Source organism: Natrix helvetica, assembly GCF_964273705.1.
Source record: "Natrix helvetica genome assembly, chromosome: 5".
NCBI lineage: Eukaryota > Metazoa > Chordata > Lepidosauria > Squamata > Natricidae > Natrix > Natrix helvetica.
In genome coordinates this window covers 127,892,952-127,911,209 of record NC_138551.1, presented here as the reverse complement: position 1 = coordinate 127,911,209, position 18,258 = coordinate 127,892,952, and the positions used below count along the sequence as shown (strand labels likewise).

At 42.1% G+C, this 18,258-nt stretch overlaps 1 protein-coding gene across 1 annotated transcript in view; it reads left to right on the top strand.

The window, feature by feature from the left end:
- Positions 1-18,258, top strand: part of LOC309393752 (vomeronasal type-2 receptor 26-like) — a gene marked incomplete at both ends in the record, with an annotated part of 61,460 nt that overhangs the window by 41,762 nt on the left and 1,440 nt on the right. The gene's annotated exons all lie outside the window — the stretch shown is intronic.

The following is an 18,258-nucleotide window of genomic DNA, read 5'->3' as shown; positions in this document are numbered from 1 at the left end:
ACTTTAGCATAGGGGACTCAGTATACCCCCACAACTATGCTGGGGGGACTCTGTGGATTCCTGCCACGGTGATAGGCATCACCGGGCCTCGCACTTATCTGTTAGAGCTAGAGGATGGTAGAAATTGGAGGAGGCATGTTGACCAACTCCGTGGTCGCCTCTCCCACTCAAATCTTAGAACACCATTCGAAAATCCTGAACAAATCAGCCAAGGCCCTACCCAAAAGGAGCAAATGCTCACTCCTTCTACAGCCAGTTCAAACCCGAGGGTACCGGGGAACTTATCTGAGTTTGTTGCAGGCCCACAGCGAGCTCCAAGCGAGCAAATCCAAGAAGCTCCAGCCGCAGCCTGGGGTAAGTTCCAGCAGGTTCCACAGAGCAGAGTTGGAGAGCAGACAGATCCGTCCAACCTGCCTGAAGAACTGGTTCCAAATGAACTGCGCAGGTCTGGTAGAGCAAAACAAAGACCCGCCTACCTCAAAGACTATGTGACCAATAGGAACATCCCAACCAAGAGGGGAGGGGTGTTAGATATTAACACTAGCTACCAGAGTTTCCACTTTGCTCCTCTGTTCCCGCGGGAACAGAGATTTAATCCAATTGGCTAAGAGGACTGACAGCTCCCTATAAAAGGGCTGCTGTCAGACCAAACAGTTGCTGGATTGTACATACTTGTCTGAGATTAATAAAGAGCTGTTGTTGCGTTAAGCCTGTGTCTGCCTTCTCATTGCCCAATCTAACAGTTAACATTCAAGGAAGCTAAAGCTGCAATCTAGGAAAGGCAGTTCTTGGCCCTCTAAGTACTTGGAAAATAGACCACCTGTGAACCATCTGTAAAACCACCCTGATTGCCATATAGAAGAAAGTATGAAATAGGCCTGTCCAAATCATTTGGTGGGATTTCAAAGCATTGGAAAGTTGTGGGAATACTTTGGAACATCTGCTTCCTTGACGAGATCTGGAGGAGAGCTCAGAGCCCTGTAAAATCACTTGCCTAGCTTTAGTACAAATGCTAGGACTGAAAGGTACTTTGGATTCTGTTCCAAACTAAGTACTGAAGAGAATACAAGACTGTAAATATAGGACCCACCCACAACTTTTTAAAGTGGATATTTCATGAATCCAGGAAAAAGGTGCCGCTGCTTTAAAAAGTACCAAGTAGATGCTGTGGGCTTTACATTCCTATATATTCAAAAACAGTGCATAGCCCTAACAAACATTATTATTTAAGGAATTTAAGTTGTTGCCACTGCTTTGAAGTTAAATTCAGATGTATAGATGCCTCTTTCTTTTCTGTGTAATTTATACCTCTATCTTGACTGGGAATGCTGGCATCGTCTTGGCCACTCCCTCCCGGTCACATGACTGCTAAGCCACTCCCACCCAGTCACATGCCTAGCAAGCCACTCCCACAAAGCAGGCCACACCTACAGAAGAGGTTCTAAAAGTTTTTGAAACCCACCACTGTTAGCAACCCACAAGGAGGGGATACTTTCCTAAGAGCTCACAATTTGGGAATAACGGGGGAAAAAACCTTGCGCTCTCCACACCCCATTTTGGCCCTGGAAAGCCTCCTGCACCAACCTGGAAGCAAAAAACCCCCCAAAACCCTGCAACTGTTTGAAGCTGAAGGAAGCTTCCAACTGAGCCAGGAAGCACTGGGGGGAGGCCATCCACACTCACTTCCAGCCCGCCGGAGTTTCCTACGCAATGTGACCCCCCCCCCACTGCATACTCACGCGTCCCCCGCCCTGGCCCTCCACAAAGGCCCGAAAACCAGCTGGCCGGCAGGAGGTGCGCCTGCATGTGGATGCTAGTGGAGCTGGGCTGGGGCGGCTGGCGTTCCGGGAGAGGACACTCTGCATGCCACAGGTTCCCCATCACGGCTCTAATCCTTTCAATTCCTTTTCCAGATCAATTATTTAACAGCTTCAGAGGCTCTGAGTGATAAAAGTCGATTCCCCTTTTTCCACCGGATGCTCCCCAAAGAAGGATTCCAGTACCCAGCAATTGTCCAGCTGCTCCTCCACTTCAGATGGACCCTGATTGGCCTCTTTGCTTCAGACACAGAAAAGGGAGAGAATTTCATGAGGACTTTTACTCCTGTGCTTGTCAGGAATGGAATTTGTGTGGTTATATCACAACTGTTCTCAACAACTGGACATACAGCAGCCCTCAGGGATTCCCTCTCTAAGTGGAGACAAGTCAACGTCTTTGTTCACTTCATAGAAATTGCTTCCATTTGGGAGAGAATTCTTTCTTTCCATTTAACACTTAGGCGTCTGCCAGGACCCATTGAGGGGAAAGTCTGGATCCTCACAAATTTTGCAGCATATCAAATAAACAAGCACAGACTTCTCAAATACATCCATAGTATTTGGAACTTTGGTTATCTGGGAAAAGAAAGGCCAAATGATTCTGCCTTTAAACCCTTTTTCTTTGTGAAAGAAAAGTTTCAAGATCATTATTTTCATTGTTCTCTTTCAAAGAATGTCTTTTCTGTCAAAGGCCGCAGAAGATGCACCCAGAAAGTCCCACTGGAGACCCAGGAGAAAAGGGACAGAAAAAGGGTCCAAAATTCTTACCACCATTATAGTTTCACAAAGACTCTGGCCCAGGCCCTGAATTCTGCCTATTCCTCCAGATCGAGGATGGGAAGGAAGGAGGATGAAAAGATCTTGGGGTCTCCAAGGCTGCAGCCATGGCAGGTATGGGGGTCCCGATAAGGATCCATTAATCTTAGATCCTTTGGAGGAGGAATCCAGAGGAGAAAGAGGGGAACCATCTCAACAGATCTGGCCAATTTAATTACTCAGGGAATTAATGGTTCCAAAGAGTAGATACCATGGCATTTTTATATTTTGCACTGCTAATTGGAAAATGCTGTATTCTTTTTAAAATAAATTCCCGTATTTGTGGGTTTGTGATTAGCCTGGTGGAATTCCACCTTTCTTCCGTCCCCATTGCAGGTGGGTCTGTGTGCAGCTGGACAGGCAGCTAAGCCCCCCATTCTCCTCCAATGAAAGGGAGCCTGGCGTGGATCTGGATGCTTTATTGGGAGAAGGGGGCAGGTGAAACTGAGGAGATGCAAAGAGTGGAAATCAAATAGAAAGACGAGATAGGCAGCATTAACTAACAGCCAGCAAAGAAGCAGCTGGAACCTCCCCAGCGATGCTCCGTGTGAAGGAGGGAGGCGTCTCCGGATGACCAGGGGTCTCGGTCACAACGGCTGCTTCTTCTTTTTTTTTAATATGTTTTTATTGTTTTTACATTTAAAACAATGCAATGCTGCGGGGTCAGGGTGATCATATATTCACATTATGTACAGCTGGTTTCAACCATTAACAGTTATTCCACTTAATACATTGTCTGTCCTTCTGTTCGATCGACATATATACATTTGTTCCAGTCTTGTCATCTTAACTTATACCAGTCATAAAATATATTCCATACCTCAAAATATTCTGATTCCCCTTTATTTTTAAGTTCCAAAGTGAGCCTATCTGCTTCTGCACAGGCCAACACTTTTCTGATTATATCTAGCTCTGATGGTGTATTTTCTTTTTTCCAATGCTGTGCATAGGTTATGCGCGCTGCAGTCAGTATATGTATAATTAGATAGAGTGTATCTTTCTTAAACCCCTCCGGTATTATGCCTAGGAGAAAAGTTTCTAGTTTAAACATAATTTGTTCTCCCACCATTTGTTCTAACCATGATTGGATCATTTTCCAATATTTTTTTGCCTCATTGAACATCCACCACATATGATAGAAGGTGCCTGGTGTTTTTTTACACTTCCAGCAATTTGGGGCCAAATTTTTGAACATTTTAGATAGCCGTGCTGGCGGGATGCCATCTGTAGAACATCTTGTAAAGATTTTCTTTATACGCCGTAGCCAATGTTAATTTCTGATTAAGTATCCAAAGTTTTTCCCACTTAGCCAATTCCACATTGTAACCGAAATTTTTCGCCCAGGCGACCATGTTTTCTTTGACATGTTCTTCCTCTAGTTTATATTCCAACAAAAATCTATACAGCACTTTGATCAGTCTGTTTTCTGTCTGTATCAACAGTTTATCTAATATTGTGTAGTCTTTGGCAATACCTTCGTTCTTCCTATCCTGAGCATACCTTGATTGTACCTGTAAATAAGACCACCATTCTACTTGTATTCCTTGTGATGTCAATTCTGCTCTAGTTTTGATCTCCCCCTGCCTGTTCAATAGCTCTTTATATGTGACTATAGTTTCCATGTTAATTAAATTTGGGTGTATGTATGCTTCCATCGTAGATAGCCAAATAGGTATTTTAGTATAGTGGTCATGTTTAATTTTATTCCATATGATTAACAGAGATTGTCTAATGTAATGTCTACTAAAATATTTGTGTGTAGATCCTTTTTCATACCAGAGGAAGGCATGCCAGCCTGCTTGGAGGTCATGACCTTCCAATTTGAGTAATCTTTTATTTCTCAGCATTATCCATTCCCTTAGCCATGTTAATATAGCCGCAGTATAATAGAGTTCCCAATCTGGTACACCAAATCCTCCCTTTTCCTTAGTGTCTTGCATAGCCTTAAGTTTTATTCTTGGTTTTCTTCCCTGCCAGATAAATTTTGAAACCAATTGATTCAAATCTTTAAGGACACCTTTTTCTAATTTAATGGGTATGTTCTGAAATAGGAAAAGAAATTTGGGTAGTATTTTCATTTTTATAACTGCAATCCTGCCCATCAGGGAGAGTTGTATGTTTTTCCATCTTTCTAGGTCCTTCTTACTTTTATTAATCAGATTGGTATAGTTGTCTTCTTTGATGGTCAGACACCTCGCAAATAAATGTATACCAAGATATTTGACTTTTTTGACAATTTGGATACCCTATTTCTTCGTTAACTCCTCTTTTGCTTTTGATTTCATATTTTTAGTCAGCATTTTGGTCTTTGTCATATTTATCTTCAGACCCGCTATTTTCCCATACTCTGTCAGTTTCTCAATGAGTTTCGTACCAGATTCCATAGGATCTTCTAGCACAAACACTAAATCGTCTGCAAAGGCCTGTAATTTAAATTGCTCCTTTTTAATTTCTAGTCCCTTTATCTGTACCTCTTTATGTATGTTCCTGGCTAGTACTTCTAGGGTTAGTATAAACAACAGGGGGGATAGGGGGCAACCTTGTCTTGTACCCTTCTGGATTACAATACTTTGTGTTAGTTCACCATTGATTATTATTTTGGCTTTTTGGTTTGTATAAATTGCTCTGATCGTGTTTATAAATTTGTCGCTACAATCCATATATTCTAATTGTTGGTGCAAAAATTCCCAGTTGACATTATCAAATGCCTTTTGGGCATCGAGAAATATTAGTGCAACCTGTTTATCATTGTGCACTTCATAATATTCAAGAATGTCCAACATAATTCTCATATTGTTTTTAATTTGTCTTCTGGGGAGGAATCCGTTTTGGTCTGTATGGATGAACGATGTAAGAAATTTTTTCAGCCTTTCTGCTATTATTGAGGCAAAGATTTTATAATCTGCATTTAGCAGTGATATTGGTCTGTAGTTTTGTATAAGCACCTGGTCTGTATCTGCCTTAGGTAATAGTACAATGTTAGCCTTCGTCCATGACAACGGTGTCTTCGCCTCTTTCAACACAGCGTTGTAGATTTCTAACAACATTGGGACAAGTATATCTTGGAATTCTTTATAAATTTCCGCTGGCAACCCATCCGGCCCTGCAGCTTTATTATTCTTTTGTCTTTGTATGGCCTCGGTTATCTCTGATGTTTTAATGTCTTCATTGAACATGTCCTTAATCTCCTCTGGTACCTTTGGCAGATCTGACTTTTCCAAATACTGTAATATTCCTTCCTTTGTATAGTCTCGGTTTTCTTTATATAATTTATCATAAAATTCTTGGATAATCTTTTTCTTTTCCTCTAGTTGGTAGCAGATCTCGCCTTTTTCATCTTGTAGTTTATAGATCCAGTTCTCTTGTTTTTGCTTCCTCAGCCTATAGGATAGCCATCGCCCCAGTTTATTTGCATTCTCAAAGAAGTTTTGTTTTGCTTTTTTTATAGATTGTGCCAATTTTGCTTTTTCAAATATAGCCAATTCATGTTTAATCAGTTCCATATTTCCTTTTATACTTCTGTTCTGCGGTTTCTTTTGTAATTCACTCTCTAAATTTCTATACCTTTCTTTCAGCTCTCTTATTTTTAGATTCTCAGTTTTTTTCTTCCTGGCTGTAGCTGATATTGTGACCCCTCTTATAAATGCCTTAGTCATATCCCATAGGTTTTGTATGGATGTGTTTCCTGGTCCATTTTCTTTAAAGAAGAATCTTAATTCTTGGTTGACTCTATTAATATATTCCTGGTCTTTTAGAATTGACCTGTTGAGTGACCAACGGTAACTGCCCTTTTGTTTCTTCCAAATAATCCTCATGGGATTGTGGTCAGCCCATAGATTGGGTTCTATATCTATCTCCTTCACTTCTGAGATTAACTCCATCGGCAGCCAGACCATATCTATCCTTGACCAGGATTCGTGTCGGTTCGAGTAGAAGGCATATTGCTTAGCCTCTGGATATCTTTCTCTCCATACATCAAACAAATTTAGTTCTTCAGCCATTTGGAAGAATGACCTTGGCAAAGTTCTCCTAGCTCCTTTTCTCTTTTTTCCACTTTTATAGTCCCGTTTCGGGTCAACTATAGCATTGAAGTCGCCCAGTAAACAGACATTTTCTGTTCCCATCTCTCGAATAATGCCATATAGTTTGTGATAGAAATTTTCCTGGCCTTCATTGGGTGCATATATTACAACCAGTGACACCTTTTTTTGATTTAACATTATTTCCACGATTAGTATCCTCCCTTCCTCATCATGGTAAATTAGTTTAGTCTGAATTGTGTCTTTGACATATAGTGCTATTCCTCTTTTCTTTTGGTCAGCCAGTGCTGCGTAGATTTTGCCCAATCTAGGACATTCTAATATCTGGATCTGTCTTTTAGTCATATGGACCTCTTGCATTGCAATTATATCGTAGTTCAAATGTTTTAATTTATTAAATATTGTTTTCCTCTTCTGGGGTGAGTTTAGACCATTAATATTCAATGATAGGATCTTAATTTCTCCCGACATACTTCTATGTGTATTTGGGTCGTGTGCTTCTTGTTGCCCTTATTTCTCTCACTTCCTTTGGTTCTTCCCCTTTTTCGTCTAGAACGACTTCTTTTTCCTTTCTTATCTCCACTGGTTCCTTCTCTCTTCTTATCTGTACCCTGGATCCTTGCCTCCTTGCTCCCGCCTGTTCTCCTTCGTCTTTCTCCTCCTCCTGTCCAACTAGGGTGTTGTAAAAGTCTTCCGCTTGTTCTATTGTGTCTATTCTAAATCTTCTATCTCTCCAGGTTACCAGTACGCCCTCCGGCATCTAAAGTTAATTTCATATTTGTTAAGGACAGATGTTAAAAATTGGTAGGGCCTTCTTAATTCTCTGATTCTCCTTGGTACCTGTTTTAGAACTATTAATTGTCGTTGGTTGTAAATTATCGGGTCGTCTCTAGTTCTATTCAGCACCTCATCACGTATTGATTTTTTAACAAACTTTACCTGGACTTCTCTTGGAAGATTATTCTTTTTTGCGTAGTTTGTCTGTATTCTATACGTCTCGTCGATCTCACTTGCCATCTCGTCCTTTTCTATTCCCAAAGCCTTTGCCATTAGGTCTGCCATCATGTCTGGTAAATCCTCGCCCTTTTCTTCCTTTACGTTCTGGAACCGTAGGAATTGGGCTGCTTTCTCCGATTCTAACGTGAGGACCGTTAATTCAAGTTCCTTGTTTGCCTGGATCAGCCTAGCGCTCAGCTGCTCCATTTTTTCAACCTCCTTTTCCAACCTTCCTTCTATTACATTTATTCTTTGTTCATGTTTATCGATCTGTTCCTGGAACTTCTCAAATTTATCGTCCATCTTCTGCATTCTCTCCTTTAATTCTACTGTATCACTCCTTATTTCTTTAATGTCCTTTTTAAGTTCTTCGTAATTTTTAGCCATTGCCTCATGCATTGACTGTAGCATCATCTGCAATTCCTTAGTTGAATTGGATCTTTCTCTCTGAGGCATATCCTCTGAAGATCTTTGGTTCGAGGGACTGGCAGCCGCTAGGGATGGCTGGGATGCTGGCTTTCTCCCCGTGCCAATTTTCGTAAAATTTGTACTACTTGTCATTTTTGGGAGGAGTTGGATCCCTACTTTAATTTTCCCCCAGAACTCCCACTTACTTCTCTCCCTCATAACTTTCTCCAGTCCCCCTTCTTTCTTTCTTTCTTTCTTTCTTTCTTTCTTTCTTTCTTTCTTTCTTTCTTTCTTTCTTTCTTTCTTTCCTTCCTTCCTTCTTTCTTTCTTTCTTTCTTTCTTTCTCTTCTTCCTTCCTTCCTCCCTTCCTTCCTCCCTCCCTCCTTCCTACCTCCCTTCCTTCTTTCTTCCTTCCTTCCTTCCTTCCTTCCTGCCTACCTACCTTCCTTCTTCTCCCTCTTCTCTTCCCTCTACCTCTACTCAAATTTCAATTTTAAATAGTGATAGGGAGTAGTAAACTCTATATATCAATTAGTCCGTGTGTTATATAGGAACAGCTGTCATAGGATAGTAGGATAGTGTGGGAGACTTATCGGTTTATCACTGTATATATATATATATATATGTGTGTGTGTGTGTATGTCACATTTACAATACTCCTAACTTTCTATTAATCTATTAATCTATTTTGATAACTTAATAAAATCTAAGGATAGAATGTTTATAGTTATTGCTTATATTATCCTAAATTAATCAGTACTAGTGCCACTAATATTGAAAGAAGTTAGGGTTAATAATCTTACAACAATAACAATAGCAAAAACAATATATTCCTTTGATGGTAATATTATCACATTAATTCCTAGGTTTTAAGTTCAACCTTAGGTGCGTCCCTCCTGTGTTGGATAATTATATGAAAATGTTCTGGGTTCCCCTGCTCCAATAGATCTTCTTTCTCTCTCTCCAGATAGTAGAATCCAAAGGCTGTCCAGAGAATATAGTCAGCAATGAAAAATCCTGTTTTCTCTTAGGGTATTAAGAGGGGGGGGGGGGAAGTTCCAGGTTTCACCAGTAGATGTCTCTCTTCCACTTGTCCAAGCGCTGACCAACTGCTATCACTCTACCTATATAAATTGCTAAAATAAGTTTTTCCCTTCGAGCCTTCCAGACTTGTATAATTAACTCAAAACCCCCTGAAGGAGTCTGTATATTCAAAGTTATTTACAGCCGGCTTTGTTATGTTAACAGATTAGGTTTAGGTTCAACTTATCAGACAGTTCAGAGAGTAAAAAGATAAAGCCGCCATTTTTCACTCAGTATATTACTTTTCGCCGCTGTAATCTCCTTGGAGCCCTTGATCTCTTGAGCTGTTTTGGGATAGAATTACCTTCTCCAAGATTGGAAGCTGTTAGATCATTCGCAACTCCGACAGCTTTCTGTAATAAATCCTCGCTTGCTTTGAACTCTTGTCAGCATTTTGGGACGTCCATTGCTGTCGCCCTCTTCCACGTCCGGGGATATGAAGGAGATTTCAATCACATACCATGGATTGCCGTCCTATGGTCGTGTCAAACCAACCTTCTCTCTTCAGTCTTCCCTCCAGGAAGGCTTGGCTTATCAAAATCTTTTCAGCAAACCCCCTCCGGACGTTAGATCTGGCTGCTGTTAACAGAGCTCTCTGTCCAGGCAGCCATTCATGCTGGCAGCAAGCTCCGCCCCCGGTCACAACGGCTTCTTCTGTCTTCTCCAAAGGCTGACAGAAAATGGAGTCTGGCTTCAGACCTTATAGTTAGGCTTATCTGCCCCCATACACTAGGTGGCGCTATAGCAACAACAGTACAACAGGTACCGTATTTTTCAGAATATAAGATATACCTTTTTCCCTCAAAAAAAAGAGGCTGAAAATCTAGGTGCATCTTATACACTGAATACTGCATTTTTTGCCTCCCGAAGCCCCGCCCCCTTCACCAAAATGGCCGTACATACCCTTATGGAGGCTTTCAAAGAGCTGCTGGGGGCTGGGGAGGGCAGTAATGAGCAAGAAATGGACCATTTTTGCCGCCCCCAACCCCCAGCAGCACTCTATAAGCCTCCATAAGGCTATGCATGCATTTGTTTTTGACAAAAAACCAGCTTGTTTTTGCGAAAAACAGGCCATTTGTTGCTCATTCCCCCCCCGAACACTCTGCAAGCCCCCCCCCCAAAGCTATTCATGACTTTTTTAAAAAAGGGGGGACATGTTTTCACAAAAACGCACTGTTTTGGGGAGGTTTGCAGAGTGTAAAAACTTTTTTTCTCCTCTTGGAAAGCTCTTTAACTGGTTGATGAGAATTACATTGATCAAGTGCTGTGCCAGCAGAAAAAAAGTCTTAGGTGCTGCAGATTGTCAGTGATTTCCTTCTCCAGCACATGGATAAATACACCTGGAAACATCTACCTATCTACCTACTCTCTCTTTCTCCCTCTGTCCCTACTGTATTTCTCTCTCTATCTCTCTTTATTTCTCTCTCTCTATCCCTCTACCCACTGTATTTCTCTATCTCTATATCTCTCTCTATTAGTCCCTCTCTCTATCCCTTTATCTACCTCCCTACCTCCCTACCTAACTACTCTCTCTCTCCCTACCTACCTACTGCATTTCTCTCTCTTTCTCTCCCTCTACCTACCTACCTACCTACCTACCTACCTACCTACCCCCTCTCTCTCCCTACCTACCTACTGTATTTCTCTCTCTATCTCTTTTTATTTCTCTCTCTCTATCCCTCTACCTACCTACCCTCTCTCTCTCTTTCCCTATCTGTTGTGGCCCAGCAGGAGCCTTTGGAGCTGTCACTAGACTCCAACAGCGAGGGTCCCTATGAGTTGGCTCTGGAGGATGTGGAGGACCCTGGGCCGTGTTCTGACTCTGAGCAGGGATCGGAGAGTCTGGTCGGCCACCAGGAGGCGCCTGAGGCATGGAGCAGCGGTGAGAGCCAAAGGAGGGGTGCTCCTGATGACATGCCTTGGAGCAGTGGGGAGGAGGCACGGGACAGTGAATCAGACATCAGCAGGGAGTTATTAGATGCTTGTTACCGCCGCGCCCACAGGCGCAAGGAGCAAGTGCACAGTTACTGGCAGTAAGGGCTCTCAGCTGCTGATAAGTAGACTCCTCTCCAGTCTATAAAAGGACTGATTGTGCATATGCCCTTTGCAGAAGTCAACTCAGGAACTATTGGGAAAGTTCCGTCTTGTGAGCTTGGCAGGCTGGACAGCTGCTATCGTATCTCCATGCCGGAGGGTTCTGAGAGTCTTGCCGTGGTGGATTGCTGCCAAGGATCTGTCTGTCTGTGCAATAAATCCTGTTGAAGTAGTTTTGGTCCGGAGTGTGTTCTGTGTTGGCGAGGGAAGAAGGGGGGTCAGAACACCTATCTACCTACTGTATTTCTCTATCTCTATATCTCTCTCTATTTCTCTCTCTCTCTCTATCCCTTTATCTACCTCCCTACCTCCCTACCTAAGTACTCTCTCTCTCTCTCTCCCTACCTACCTACTGTATTTCTCTCTCTTTCTCTCTCTCTACCTACCTACTTTTTTTAAAAAAAATTGCCTCTTCAAAACTTGATGCGTCTTATACTCCGGTGCATCTTATACTCTGAAAAATACAGTACATGTTGTGGCATGACAACCTTTATAAATTAGGAGGAGACCCTGAGACCATCTAGCCCTACCCCTCCTCTCTGCAGGAATCCCAGTTCAAGCTTCTCTGACTGATGGCTGCTCAGTCTTTGCATTCAGACGAAGAGGAGACTGAACTTCTCTACTTTACTGGCTCAGCTCTAAAACAGCTCATCCTTTTATCATATTTTTTTCTCTCATTCAATTAAAATCTCCTCTCTTGTAACTGAATTCTCTTTTTCCATGTCTGACACTCTGGAATAAGAGTGTCTCACCATGTGTAACAGGAGTCAGTTATTGGAAGAGGGTTGTATCCAGTGGTGGGATTCAAATTTTGTTACTACTGGTTCTGTGGGCATGGCTTGGTGGTCTTGTGACTGGGTGGGTGTGGCTTGGTGGTCATGTGATTGGGCGGGTGTAGCCAACTTGACATCACTCACGTCAAGGGGTACCTTGCCTGGCCTCTCCTTGCGTCAACAAGATACAATTTCCCTGTCTATTTATTTACTACTAATGAACATTCAAAATACACAACTTAATCCTATGTATATATGCCATGTGTGTACATACGTATTACAAGGTATAGTGTGTCTATAGGCACACAAAAAGATACATTATCTACTTTATACACTGTATGTACACACACACACACACACACACACACACACACACCTCTTCTAAAACTATACACATTCAACCTCACTTATTCCATTTGGAAAAACACCCCCAGAGTTCACTTTCTGGCACACATTTAACTATCACTTCTGCACATTAGAACATTACACAGGCTTTCAGATGTTCTTCCCTAGCCTGCACATGACTGTTAGAGCCAAAAGATGTCATGGATTGAGTAAAATGTGGCAAAGCTCACTTAACAATGCTCTTGCTTAGCAACCAAAATGTTGGGCTCAATTGTCATAAGTCAAGGACTGTCTCTGCCTTCCTCTGCATGGCAGCCTTGTCCTAGTAAACTCCTTCCCTTTTCTGGCAATTTTCCTCTCTGTTAGAGTCACCAAAATAAACCAGAGGATATAAGGTCTGCAGCTGGAGCAGGGGGTTGGACTAGATGGCTTCCAAGGTCCCTTCTGACCCTACTAGAGCAGGGGTTGGACTAGAAAATGACCTCCAAGATCCCTTCCAGCCCATTGAAACGTTGTTGTGCTGTTTGAAAGAGTCTCCTGAAGCCATGGTTTGTGTCCTTCCTTCCTCTCATTTTCTCTCTTTCCCTCCCTCCCTCCATGTATCTATTGACCCATCCATCCAACTATATCTCATTCACTTCCTCCTCCCTCCCTCTCTTTCTTTCTTTCCCTTCCTTCCATAACTCCCTCTTTCTTACTTTCTCTCTCTCCTTTCCTTTCTTTTCCTTTCCTTTCTTTTTCCTTTTCTTTCGTCTCTCTCTTTCTCTCTCTTTCTACCCCTTTCTTTCCTCCTTCCAAAGCTAGGAGATCCACCTGAAACAAAAACTCCTTTGGATGAAACCGCCCATTTTACACACACACACACACACACACACACACACGTACACACTCTTCCAACCAGCTCTGCGCCTCGCCTCATTGTTAGATTTTAGTGGTGGGCCAGTTGCCGAAGTCCTTTCCAAGCGCCCGGCAGCATCGCTCGCATCCCAGGAAAGCCCGGCTGATTAACTTACTGGGACGCGCTTCGATCAGTGCCTCTTCTGCACAGGCAAGCTTCTCTCTCTGGAGCAGGCAGAGAAGGGGGACTTGCAGGGATAAGAGTGTGAGTATGTGTGTGTGTGTGTGTGTCTGTGTGTGAGAGAGAGAGGGGGGGAGAAAAAAGAAAGAGAGAGTGAGAGTGAGGAATCAGAAGATTTTCAACCTTGTGGGCCGCCTGGGAGGAGGCGGAAATGGGGCAAGGGCCTCTCCCCATTTCCTCTGGATCTCCCTCCCTCTTCCCCAAGTTTTTCTTTCCTCCCATCCATTCTCTTCCCCACTCCTGAGAGTGAGGAGGCGCTCTTTTGCCTGGGAGTTTTCTGGGCTCTGGAAGGAGCAGCGGGGGGGGGGGGGTGGTTCCCCAGAACGTCTTTGGAAGAAACATCATTCTGAACTCCGTGTTGGGGGGGCGTGTGCATGGGGTGTCCACTGAGGGGCTTTTAACCGGAGGCCCCTCTGGCCAGGGGGGAAATTGGAGTGGCTCGGGTAAGCCAGGAGGGACGATTGAAATCTGTTGGCTGAGCTGGTGAATCCCCCCAACCAGTTGGACCTGGCCAAACTTTCCTCCCTCCCTCCGGTCACCGTGGAGCTGCTGCAGCCTCTCCCCCAACACGCTGCCCAGTTATGGGCCCAGCCTATTTTTCCCTGCAGTATTCGGGGAGGGGTAGCACCAGCTTCCAAAGGCCTTTTAGCCATAATTGCCACCAGAGCAGATGTTGGGGAGGGGGTCAAGGAGGAAAGGGGTTCCCTGACTCTCCCTCAGACCCCCTGGAAGGAAGGGAGGAAGGGAGGGAGGGAGGAAGGAAGGAAGAAAGGAAGGAAGGAAGGAAAGGGAAGGGGAGGGAAAGGAAAAAAATGGGAAAGAAGGAAAGGATCAAAAATGGAGGGAATGGGAAGGAAAGGAAAAAGGAAAAGAGAAAGGAAAGGAAAGAGGGAAAAGATGAAGAATGGCCGCTGCTGGTGTGGTCGGGAGCAGCCTGAGGTGGGCATTCGGGAGCAGGCCAAGACGAGCAGGAGGCCACGGCAAAGACAGGCAAACAGGCTGGGCTGCGTGGCCACGTGGTCGAGGCAAGGGAGCCAAACAGCAGCTGCAGCAATGACTCTAAAGCCCCAACCAAGGCCTGCGAGGCAAGTAGTGGTGGGGAGAGACTTGGCCAGGCAGAATTTTTACTATCCGTTCACTCGAACCAGGCCGGAACGTCTGAATCGCACCACTGGCTGTATCCTCCCTTCCCCAACTGAGAGATTGTGTCAGTTGGAAAAGGGGCTCCCAGACTTCTCTTGATCTTCAGCTCTTCTCTTTGTTGTCTTTCCTCAAGGCTAAGAGCAGCTGCTTTCAACACTTCCTTGGCTTCATTGCCTTTCCCTGAAGTTCAGGTAGATTTTGTACAAATTCTCCTCCATGTGTGATGCCTGCAAGGGGACCTGGTCCTTGAGTTGGAGTCTCCCCAAACCAGAACGTTCACTTCCTCAGATTCTTATGGCTGCATTTTCCTTCTTTCCATGGACATCTCCCGGCTGACTCAGATTCTGTTTCCAGTTAACTACGATTTTGAGATCATTTTAACAAACATACATATCAAATTTGGTATCCTTAATGTTTCTTCCAGTCCATCATTAATGTTCTTATATGAGACTCTATTGTTAGTCAAGTCCTAGTTGATAAAAATCAGATACTTTTCTACTGCTTTCTACTTATGAACCCTTCTCTGTGTGCTAATCATAAATATTGTTTCTCGAAACTTGATATTCCTCTTATAAAATTTTATTTTATTCAAAAATGTAAAATACTACTTTTGGAAAATAAAACTATTACAAAGACAAAGCAAAACTAGATAAAACATTAAAAACAGACAAAGACATGCATATTGTCTCCCCAATTGAATACAATACAGCAATAATAATTTCTCGCACTTGCAAAATAGGCCCACAATTATAAACTATCTATCTACTGGACTTGTCATCTATCTGCTGTATATAAAAAATATAGTTAACAGGCAATCCAACAATAAAGTTAAATTTCAAAACTTCAAAATTGTCTGTTATCTGCTATTGCATTTAACTGACAGAACATTTCTACCACAGACCAACACAATCATTATCTCTGATCCATCCATAATCTATCCAGGGTTAAACATCTTTGTTTGATTCTTATAATAAAAATACATTTCCTTAAAATTTTAATTAGAATCTTTCCCAACAACTGCTTTCCATTCCCCAAATTTATATGATCTCCTGTAAATGAAAAAACAGCAGCTCTTAAGACTTGTTTTCCAGTTAAATATGACAAGTCCATTCCCCAATCTCCCTCAATCTTCTTGAAAGAATCCATTTCATCAGTCATCCGTTCTGTCCACTTGAGTCTTCGGGGTCCATGGCCTCTCCAGCCATCTCCAAGCAGCCTGCCTTCAAACCAGACTCCTCCTTCAGGGATGCCAGCAGCAAGTTTAGTTCCAGTCCATCCATCCAATCCATCCGATTCAACAATTGTTGGTTGCTTCTGATTATCGCCTTTAAGTTGATTTAAAACCATTGTTGTTTTATCAAACTTTTAAAATGAAGTTTCAAATAAGGCTTCTAAGTTGAAATACTTTATATTCTTTAAATCACATCAAATTAGCTTACTCTAAGATCCTATTAATTACCGTATTAATGACAACATAGAATAATTGATGACCAAAGGCAAATTTGTATCCATCACTTTTAGGTTTCATAAGAAAGATTTTAAAAGGTTAAAAATTATTTGAGTATCATTTTGAAGACAGTTTTTATCCACTTAGTTATCATACCATCCATCCCTCAGGTTTCTAATCCTATCGCAAAATTATTTCTGAGTCCTTTACTGAAATCCAGTTCTATCACCAGAGTCCCCATAATCTATTTAGGAAGTGTAATGATGTGTGAGAATGATTTTTGGGGTGAGGGGAAGAGAGGCTGCCTAGGGAAGGATCAGATAAGAGGGGAGAATCCTGCAGCTGCATAATGGGAGAGAAAGAAACTCAGAAAGGATCCTCACTAACTTTTCAGACTGAGAAAAGAGCTGGTGGGAGATTTGTTCTTTTAAATCTGTCGTATTACAATCAAGTAGAATTAGCACATTTAGAGATGTTTTCCATCAGGATGACCAGGGAGAAGATTAGCCTGACAACTTTCTTCTTGATCAACCCATGCTTTCTGGGAAACCTGTTGTTTTCAAAGAGTTTATGGATCATCTTTTTTCTCTGTTCATTTTATTTGCCATTTGCTCTAGAACGTTCCCTATAATTGACCAATTGTGTAGATTATATTTTCTTTATATTTTGTCACTAAATGATTGACAAATTTTTCTCAAACTTTTTCATTCACTTATGAAGATAATGGCAGTATTTGTATCCTATTTAACCATATTTAGAGATTAGACAATTGTAGAAGAAAGATTCAATGTGGGATAAGAAATAAAGTTTTCTACTTTTCAAATTCCTGGATGTTCCCATTCTAGTTTCATCCCTTTCTGGAGAAGAATGAATTTTGGAATATTTCCCATTATAAACTATACTTGGACCAAAATGGAGAGATAAGAGCAGATCTGGGCATTTGGGGCTTCTTGGTTCTCCCCAAGAAGGATGTTGTGGAAGAAATTCTGGCGTATTTTCAAAAAGAGAGACTTTCTATCAAACAAGATGCTTTTTCAGGGCTAAAATTGCTCAATAAGGTGAGATAAATTTTGGTGTCTTTTCTCTGTTTTCCAAAGCCTGAGGTCCCATTTCAAGTGGGCAAAGCCTAGAGTCTCCAGGGTGGTTGGCATCCTATGCCAGTTGGTGTCACCTAATGGAAGTTCTTCAACAGGGACCTAAGTGGAGGGGCTTTGCCATGTTTTATGGAAATATTTCAAGATCGTACTGGTCAGAGGTTTCTTTCTTCATCACAGTTTTATTCTTTATTGAATAATCTAATGGAATAGAAATTTCCTAAATCTTTTACAATAAATTTTATTCTCAGTTTTAATATGAATATATCATCATATGTAAATCTTTTTTCAATTCCATCTCTGCTGACTTTATTAAGTAGAAAAGTCCTTTATTGTAATGTTAAATGCCAAAAGCAAAAGGGAGGAACTAAATGAAGAATCTGCCAATAGTTAGTTATACCTCCTGCATCTTCTTAGTAGTAGTCAGGTATTTCATATTTACTTACATGAAGACCAGAGGGTATTTGGCTAATGTCAGTGTCTATCTCTATTTTCCATGAATGTTGACTACTAACACATTTTCTTTGGCATTCTTCATTTTTCTGCTCAGTCCCTGCCTCAGTCCAACTGTGCGGCAAATTGTCATCCTGGATTTGTCAAGAGGGCTCGAGAAGGAGAGCCAGTTTGCTGCTATGACTGCATTCCTTGTCCGGAGGGGACCTTCTCCACTCAGGAAGGTGGGTCACACTGAGGAAAATGGGAGGCTTTGTGGAACTGGATCCATCCAGAACCTTTTCATGAAAGTGCAAGTTAAAAGACAGATTGAAGTTCACTATTTTTTTTAACCTGCACAATTTATTATTTAAAAAGAAGTAAATAAAAAAAACTTTGAAGGAGGGGCTGGGAAGAGTTGGGAGGAGGAGGTGGAAGTCTGAGGAAGCTTTACTAACAGCAGAGGAAACATCTCTCCTGCTTTCTAGTCTGGATATGTGCTGCTAAGTTCATCTATCTAGGAACACCTGAGTTCTTTGAAACTTGATGAATTGTTTTAGGTGCACCTTCTGAAAGACCTTGCAATTCATTATATATTGAATCCTCCTCTTGAGGATCACTGAGAAGGTGTCACTGTCTATAATGTGTTGCTGTGGATAGTTATGGGGGGAACTCATTATACAAATATTTTG